The sequence below is a fragment of the Atractosteus spatula genome, chromosome 3 (assembly GCF_055471065.1).
Source record: "Atractosteus spatula isolate fAtrSpa1 chromosome 3, fAtrSpa1.hap1, whole genome shotgun sequence".
Lineage (NCBI taxonomy): Eukaryota > Metazoa > Chordata > Actinopteri > Semionotiformes > Lepisosteidae > Atractosteus > Atractosteus spatula.
In genome coordinates, this window is record NC_142708.1 from 12,648,769 (window position 1) to 12,656,713 (window position 7,945).

Here is a 7,945-nt window from a genome sequence, read left to right on the forward strand (position 1 = left end):
TTTCTTCATGTATGAGACGGGTTTACAGCTCTTTTACTAAGTACTTACTCAGCTGGTATTCTTAATGTTGGCCTAGGACAAAATTCACTAAAGAGCTGGCTTTTGCCTTTTAATTTCCTGTTCCTGAACTGCATATTGCCTTTCCAGTGGGTAGTGGAGGAAAGTTCGCTATATTGGCAGTAAAAAACAGTAGTTCTCTCAGGTTGTACATTCCCACTGTCAGAAAAGTGTATCACCCCTCCTTTACTCCCCTGTCTGTAAAGAGGTGACATAAAATAGTGAATTAAACTCCCTGAAAACGGTTTGGAATTGTTAACCATGAACATTAAGACTCTGCAAACACTTGTTTCATTGTTCTCGGCACAAACTCATGATCACATTAAAATACTAAGAGAAATATTGCCAAAATAAGGCTCAGAATAGCCATTCAGCTTAGATTGACATTGTAAATCACAATTATCAAAGAATGCATTTTCCACGCTAGCTCATTCTGCTGTGTGAAAATTGTGCATTTTGAATAATCTCTGAATACTGCACAACATTTAAGGATTTAAGGGCTAGCAAAACCTTTCATCACCTGTGGGTTTTAGTGATTGACCAGGAAAGAAAAAAAGACAGTTGTGTGTCAGGCTGCATGATGCTACGTCTTTTCCCATGTGGGAGCTGTGCTATTGTTCTCTGAACTCATATGACAAGTTGGCAGACATCTGTTTTTTATATTTCCAGTTCCATCTCTGGCACACTCCATATGAAGGGATGATGATTAGGAGGAGGAGTTTATCTGTGAATTACTAGGTAGGGAATTCCTTGAGCACCAAACAGAATGGTTCATTGGGCCAGAGCTTGTCAAACAAACAGTGGATTTAAATCATAAAGGTAATGGCTGGGTAAAAAAAAAACTGCTCCTTATATTTGAGGAGACTTGTGCTTTGTTAAAAATCTTACTGTAACTATGCAGTGTTGTTTACATATATCACACCATGAAAATATTGCCTACTGCCTCAAAGCTACATTTCTATTTACATTTATTCTAATTTATGATATCAAACAATAAAGCTTAATTATTTTTAAAATTCTTGATCATAGGCATTAACTATATTTGAGCCTCTCTTAAATTCTACACTGCCTTCCACTAAAACTTCAACTTGGTCATTTGTGGTGTTACGGTGTTGAACTACCTTTGTAAGTTTGCTAGCTAGTGATTTAATTTGTTAATGTCAGGGGTCTCGGTCATATAAAACAACAAACTCTCTTAACTTTAACTGTGAACAAGGAGAGGAAAAAAGTAGGTAAGAGCACTATGAAAATTATCTGCAGTGACAAAGGCCTGAAACACTTATTATTTCTTTTTGATATTTTTAATTATTCTCATTTTTATACAAATGTCTTTGATGATAAAGACTGTTCAACAAGATAGGTTTTGATGTTTGTTCAAAGAAGACAAAGACACTACCTGAGGAGGAATAAAAACAGCACTTGCTGTTTTCATTGAAGGACAAAAAAACTGTGCTATCTCATTTGAGAATTCACTTTGGTTAAAAGGTACAAGAAAGACACTGCATAACTGTCAAGACTCACCATTAGGAAAACGCCTAACTTGCTCTTAAGAGGCCTGTACAAACTGAAATGAGTTTTGCTATGTATGAATGTCTACAGTGAAATCCAGGCTTCTAATGTCAAGTAATTAAGTTTCTCTGGATTTTGAGCACCCCCTCATAGAAAAACACAACAATTCTTAAAAGTGAAGGAATCCTGTCTTCTGGATTCTCTGAGAAATGCATTGTTTTATGAATACCTTATTTTGCTTCAAGCTCTTTGTCGTCTGTCAAATGAGGAGCTGTTTTATAACACTTGTGTAAGAGTTTTATTTAACTGTGTACATTGAAGAGAAAGATAAGAGAAAGTGAGGTAAATAAAATCTCTCCTAAAACCTTTCCATATGATTTGGTTTTATTTTATTTTTATGCCACATTTTACACTTTGTTGTCATTAGCAGAGTTATAACCCAGTTAATAAAAACCTCAAGGACAACAAATATCTTAATTTGCTCCAATTTGTGTTCTTCAACCTTCTACAAGTAATTTTGATGAAATATAAAGGAAGAGCAAGCCTTAACAAACGTCTGATTTAATTATTTTTTTTATAATACATTGTAATTTTCTTGCACTTCTCTTTAAGTTTGCATTGTCAAAATGCTCTAAACACCCCTGCACTTGGGGAACTAGCATCCTCCTGCAAATGGAAACTGGTTTAGTTGATCAGCCAGAGAGGTTTAATGTCAGTTTACGTTTTACAGTTACTGAATGTCACCGTAAGCTGTGAGCTACCATTTGAACTACCTCAGGTTAATGGGAAGGCTTTTACTCTGTGCTAACTGAATGAACTCCAGTGGTATGTATATATTACTGAACACCTCTGTCATTGTCCAGTGAAACAATGAATAAAGTTCCCTCTTTTATTATATCTCCGTACTAGACATATTTCGAAAGTATGGTCATCAGAAAGAGGTTTCCTTGATCAAAATACCTCTTAGGCTGTCGGGGTAAAGCAGATAACTTTGCATTGTTGTTTGTCATTGTGGTCTGACAGATGGCGAATGGAAAGCATTCAATTATCTTTGATTAGTATCCAGCGTCCAGTAAAGGACAGCACTGCAGTAAATTCGTTTTGCTGGCTGTTTTTTTTTTCAACATTATTTGTTGAATATAACAGGCTTAACAATGGTAAGGAAAAAATTACATAAGGGTACTTATGTGACCCACAGTTTTACTTTATGCTTCAGTACATTTCAGTACATGCATGTTTATTAGGGCAAAAAATGTTAGTTGGATAAGACTTTATTGATCCCGAAGGGAAACTGATTAATAAATTGATGATTTATTTGCTGTTACATTTGAAAAGACTACGACCTTTGGTAATGTTGCCAGAATTGCAATAAATATCAGCAATTTTATATTTTATAATTTTATATTTTATTTTCTCAGTGTACTGCACATGGCCCACATTGAGAACTATGTAAGGTTTCTTTTTTTGTCTGCCACTGCTTTTTTAGGACCTTCTTCTGTTAGAAGGAGTTTTTATAAGCCTCGGCATCTTACAAATATTTTTTGGGGTTTACTGGAGTATAAAAGTTGCTGCCAAATTCTTGTTTCATGAATCTGTAGGTTTAACACAAAACAAGCTGAATGTGCTCAAGTGTCAAATTGTAACATATTTGTGTTTGTTGTTTCTGGTGTTGTTTCTTCGTCTTCTTATGGCTTGTTCAATTGTGAATCGTTAAATGTTTTTTCTTCCCATTTAAAAATGTAGATAAATGGTGTAGTTTTCAACTTGGTTGTAAACAATACCTTTTCCCAGATGTTAAATACTTAAGACACTCTTCAATACAAGAACATAGATATTGATTTTATGTTTGAGCCTACATAGCTAAAGATTAATTTAGTGTTAAAATTAACACTACAGAATACTGATATTTCTCCTATCTAATTGCTGTTTCAGAGCCCTGGTGTATTCATGTTTTTTTGTAGCTGCATACTTGTGAAGATCTTCCCTATTTTTGCATCCTGTGAAATGTGCTTATGCAGCGACTTTCACTACTGGTTTTCAGGGACCTTTCAGAGGGAATTTCACAATAAACCATGTGAGCTTGTGTTGTTCAGAAGTAGGGTGTGCTGTACATCTGTTGTATATTAAAAAGGGCAACATAAAATGTCTGCTGCAGCTATATAACTAATGTTTTTTCACGTTCATCGATATCTTGAGCATTACTAGTTCTGGTGCCCAAGAGATATAAAACAAGCTGTAAAGACTTTTTACAGTATAGAACTCAACCCTCTGTCCAGGGCAATTTGAGATTTTTTCCTTAAAGGTTTTTCAGCTAATGCCAAAAAAATTGAGTACACACGCTCCCAAAATGTCTTCAGTGAACAAGTGAACATATAGTACAAAAAGTACAATTCATGGATTAAAAAACTTATGGGGACGTCTGTTTTTGATTTACAGTTATTTTTATTTGGATATTAACTAGGTAACATTCTTTGTCTCTTGGCAGTAGAGATTTTGAAAAAGAGCAGACGGCCAATGTAGTTAATACTGTTTCTTCAATGTGTTAGTCTCCTAAAGCCTTTCCTTCTGCATAAGCTGTAATGGTACTAACACTTTACAATATATATTCACAATTTCAATGTAACAGTTTTAATTGCAGTGGCCATCTGATCTCTTCTTTTCTATTACCAAGTAGTGAAGAATGCTACATTACCTAGTTAATCTGAGGTAACATATAATTTCCTATGGAATTAAAACTAAATGCACTTTAAGTAATATTTTAGTCATGAGCAATTTGTTTCACTTTGTGTTGCTTTACTCATGAATTTCTTAGAGTTCTAAACCACATATTTTAAGCTGTTATGGCTTTAAGTGCACACATGAAAGACAGAATCTTAAGGAAAAATTTGATCTCCTTTATGACGTTGCTCAAACATCTACACTACTGGGATGCACTAATGAGATCAGCCTATATTCTAAAGAAGGGAGCATTTTATAGGTCATTAAAAATCAGATCCAGTTATGGTGTGTGCATCAGGTAAATGTTGTAGTATTAGGGAATAGAAATGTCAAACAATTATGAGATAAGATAAACCAGAATTTTTGGAATCAACAATTGTTTAAATTCTTTTTAAAATAGTGTATTCTTTGGCTTCTTAGTGCTAGTCAAGGCAAAGTCTAAATGAAGAATGTACTGTCATTCTCCTAACTTTTTTTTGTGCCATCGGATTATGCTTATATTATGTTGACATCCAGGAACATATTTAAAAGGATTTTGTTTTTCTTTCCAGATGGTTACACTGTAATAGTATGAGCAGTTTCAAATTAAAGTGACAAAACTCTTGTGTGACTGTTTTAGTAATAAAAGTGTTGAGTACTATTCAGATGTAGACTTAATTAACATTCTAATAAGAGGGCATTTGTTCTAAATTAAGTCATGCATAAATTGATTTCATGAGTTAAAAACAAAATCATCTGTCAACATATTGCAAGATAAAGGTGAAGCAGGCTACATAATGGAATGAATATGTTTTGGTCACAGCTATATCTCTACTTGTTGGAATATACATCCTATCCACACATACAGCATGAAATGATCGAGTCATGACTGTATATCGAGCATGTTCACAAGCTTGGTTCTCGTTGTTCAATTTGCAGTTGAAGAGCTGGAGATGTTCGTTTTGCTGCAGTGTGCTTGGAAATAAGAACCAGACTAGCCTGAGTTCATTCTATAAAACAACTGAAGAGCCTGTTTCTGTCTTATTCTGGTGTTTGGATCCCTCCTGGTTTTAAGAGAATTCTGTATTTTAATATATTAAACTAAAATTTAGCCACATCACAAATGACAAAATTGTTTCTTAATGGCAGGTTCCTTTGGATAGAAAAAATACATCTCTTGTAAGTTAAAGGCTGCCATAAACTGCTGCTCTCTTCCTAGTGGTCATCTTGGCTAGAATCTGTTTATTTTGTGGTTTTCTGCTACCCTTTAAAGTAACGTGATCCTGACTCAAAGAAGACTGATACTAAAGGGTCACAATTATAGCTCTCACGATTGATTTATCTGCATGCCTATATTACGGTGGGCTGAAAGTGATCATGATCAATTCAATTGTTAACAAATATGATTTACAGGTTTCATGTATTACTGTATAAAAATGTAACTTCATCTTGTATTGTAAGTAACTTTATTTGTCCTTAGTATTTACAATGTAATATGTGATGTGCCCATTTTCACATCAAGAAAATTCATACTTTTTAAGTATAGTGTTATACTGTTGTTTTTTTATCACTCCATTGCTTTTCTAAAAGTATTTTAGAGTTAGTTGTACAGTCCCATTATAGCCTGGAGCAACACCAGACATGTGTCACCCATTAAAGACAGTGTAGCCTCAGATTTTTCCATGAATATGTAAGTACTGGATGTAATTCAGGCAGCTACAAATGTTTATTTTTTTTACAGTTCATCCTATATTTAGAATTACTTTGCATTTCTAAAGATTTTGTAGCATGTTTTAAATATATTGGAATGAACTTAATGAAGTACCTGTAAGATACAATAAATGTCTTTTGTAGTAATTTATGTGAAAATAAGATATTGAAAATACTAAAGTTTTGCTTACTAAAAATCGCCATACAAGGCAGTGACCTCTGGTGATTTCACTAAAGCGTTATAAGGTTGCAGTTTGTGAGTTACAGGACAGTACAGCATTCCTGCATCTGCATCAGGTGTTGTATAGGGCTGCCATCAAGTGTATTTTGGGAGCTTTCATTTAGCCATTTGATTACCTGATCAGTCAAGGGGAGATTTTAAATTCCATTTTAACAGGCTAGTCCTATGATGGAGAAGTGGATCTAAGAAATAATAGGTTTCCTTCCCAGCCAATACTGCAGAAACGCAACATGATTTAAGAATTTCTTTAGTTTAATGATTCTCAATATAAATGTTTTCTCTTCATTCTCTGGGTCAGATGCACCTGTGGAAAACATCTTGTGCACATATTTAGCCTTTTAACTATTTTTCATGTGTTAAAATTTAGTTTTGAATTTGTGCTCAAGAAAGCAAATTTATTCACTACACTCCTACACAGTGGATAATACTGAGTTATTAAGGGCAGTTGTCAAATGTCCTTGAAGATTTTTTGTTCAGTAGAAGACTCCAGTTCTTTTTTTACTCACACCAGCATTTGGACTTCTGAAAGTATCACATTGGATATGCTCCTGAAGGACTGGCCTTAACTAAATTCTAAAAAGCCTATGTTTTATTTACATATGAAATAAATACAGTATAAAGCCAAACCTAATGCTATTTTTTCTTTTTTTTCACCTTTACATTGTTTGCATTATGTATTGTTTACTATGAAATTCAGATTCTGAACACTTTATTGGTGTTGATTCTGCTAGTTTGAGAAATAGCTTGTAAATTGATGTTGTTTTGATATTTTTGATGCAATTACATTTACCTCAATCGATTTTAAATATTGGACCAATAAAAAATGAATGTATTTAAAATCTGTGTATTTATTATGCTCGTGTGTGTGTGGTCTTCCTACATGTGTCCCTTTTTTTTTGCACATTTTGAAAACTTATCAGTATGTTTACTGATTTATTTTTAATGGGCCCTATAGTGAAACTATTTAAATTCCATTGCAAGCAACAGGGATTTCAGCACCTATATTTTCAAAATCGCAGCCAAAAGAAGACCCAATCCATGCCTAATCTAAATCTAATTTGAATTTGGTTTTACTATTTGTGTGCAACATCCTATACTTTTCTACATTACACTACATCTTTCATATATGTTGAATTGTATCAAAATATTTGTTAATTTTGATCATCTTCAAAAATTACTAGTCTGTTAACTGTATAAATTTATATAAATTAAGAGAAGCAGTGATCCCAGCAATGTATTCTGATTAGGACCACTGCTGACTAGGACCTAGTACTGTATAGCATACTTTGTTATATGCATTGATAAGTGCTTAATTCATTTTTAACATGACATTAAATAAATTCACATGCTATACTCTACCAATTAGAGGACATGAGATATTCTTCAATGGGAATAATTAGAATGAATATCCTTTTAAGTTAATGTGGAATGAGAAAATGAAAAGCTGCTACAGCCCTCATTGTCAATGTATAGTCCTTCATGGTTTCACAGAGCCATGCAGGAAATCACTGGAGATCACAAATGTGAAATTCTGCACAGTCATGTTTAATATGGCTGCATTTTCACCGCAAGCTGTTATTCACTAAAAGTGCTTTCGCGTGTGAGGCTCTTGTCAAATTCATATGCAATACAGGTGCAGATATTGCAGCACTGAACTGATGGAGCACAGCATTCTGAGGCTGAATCCAAATGCAGGCAGACAAACAAGCAGGCTGTTGAGTGCAAGCAGGT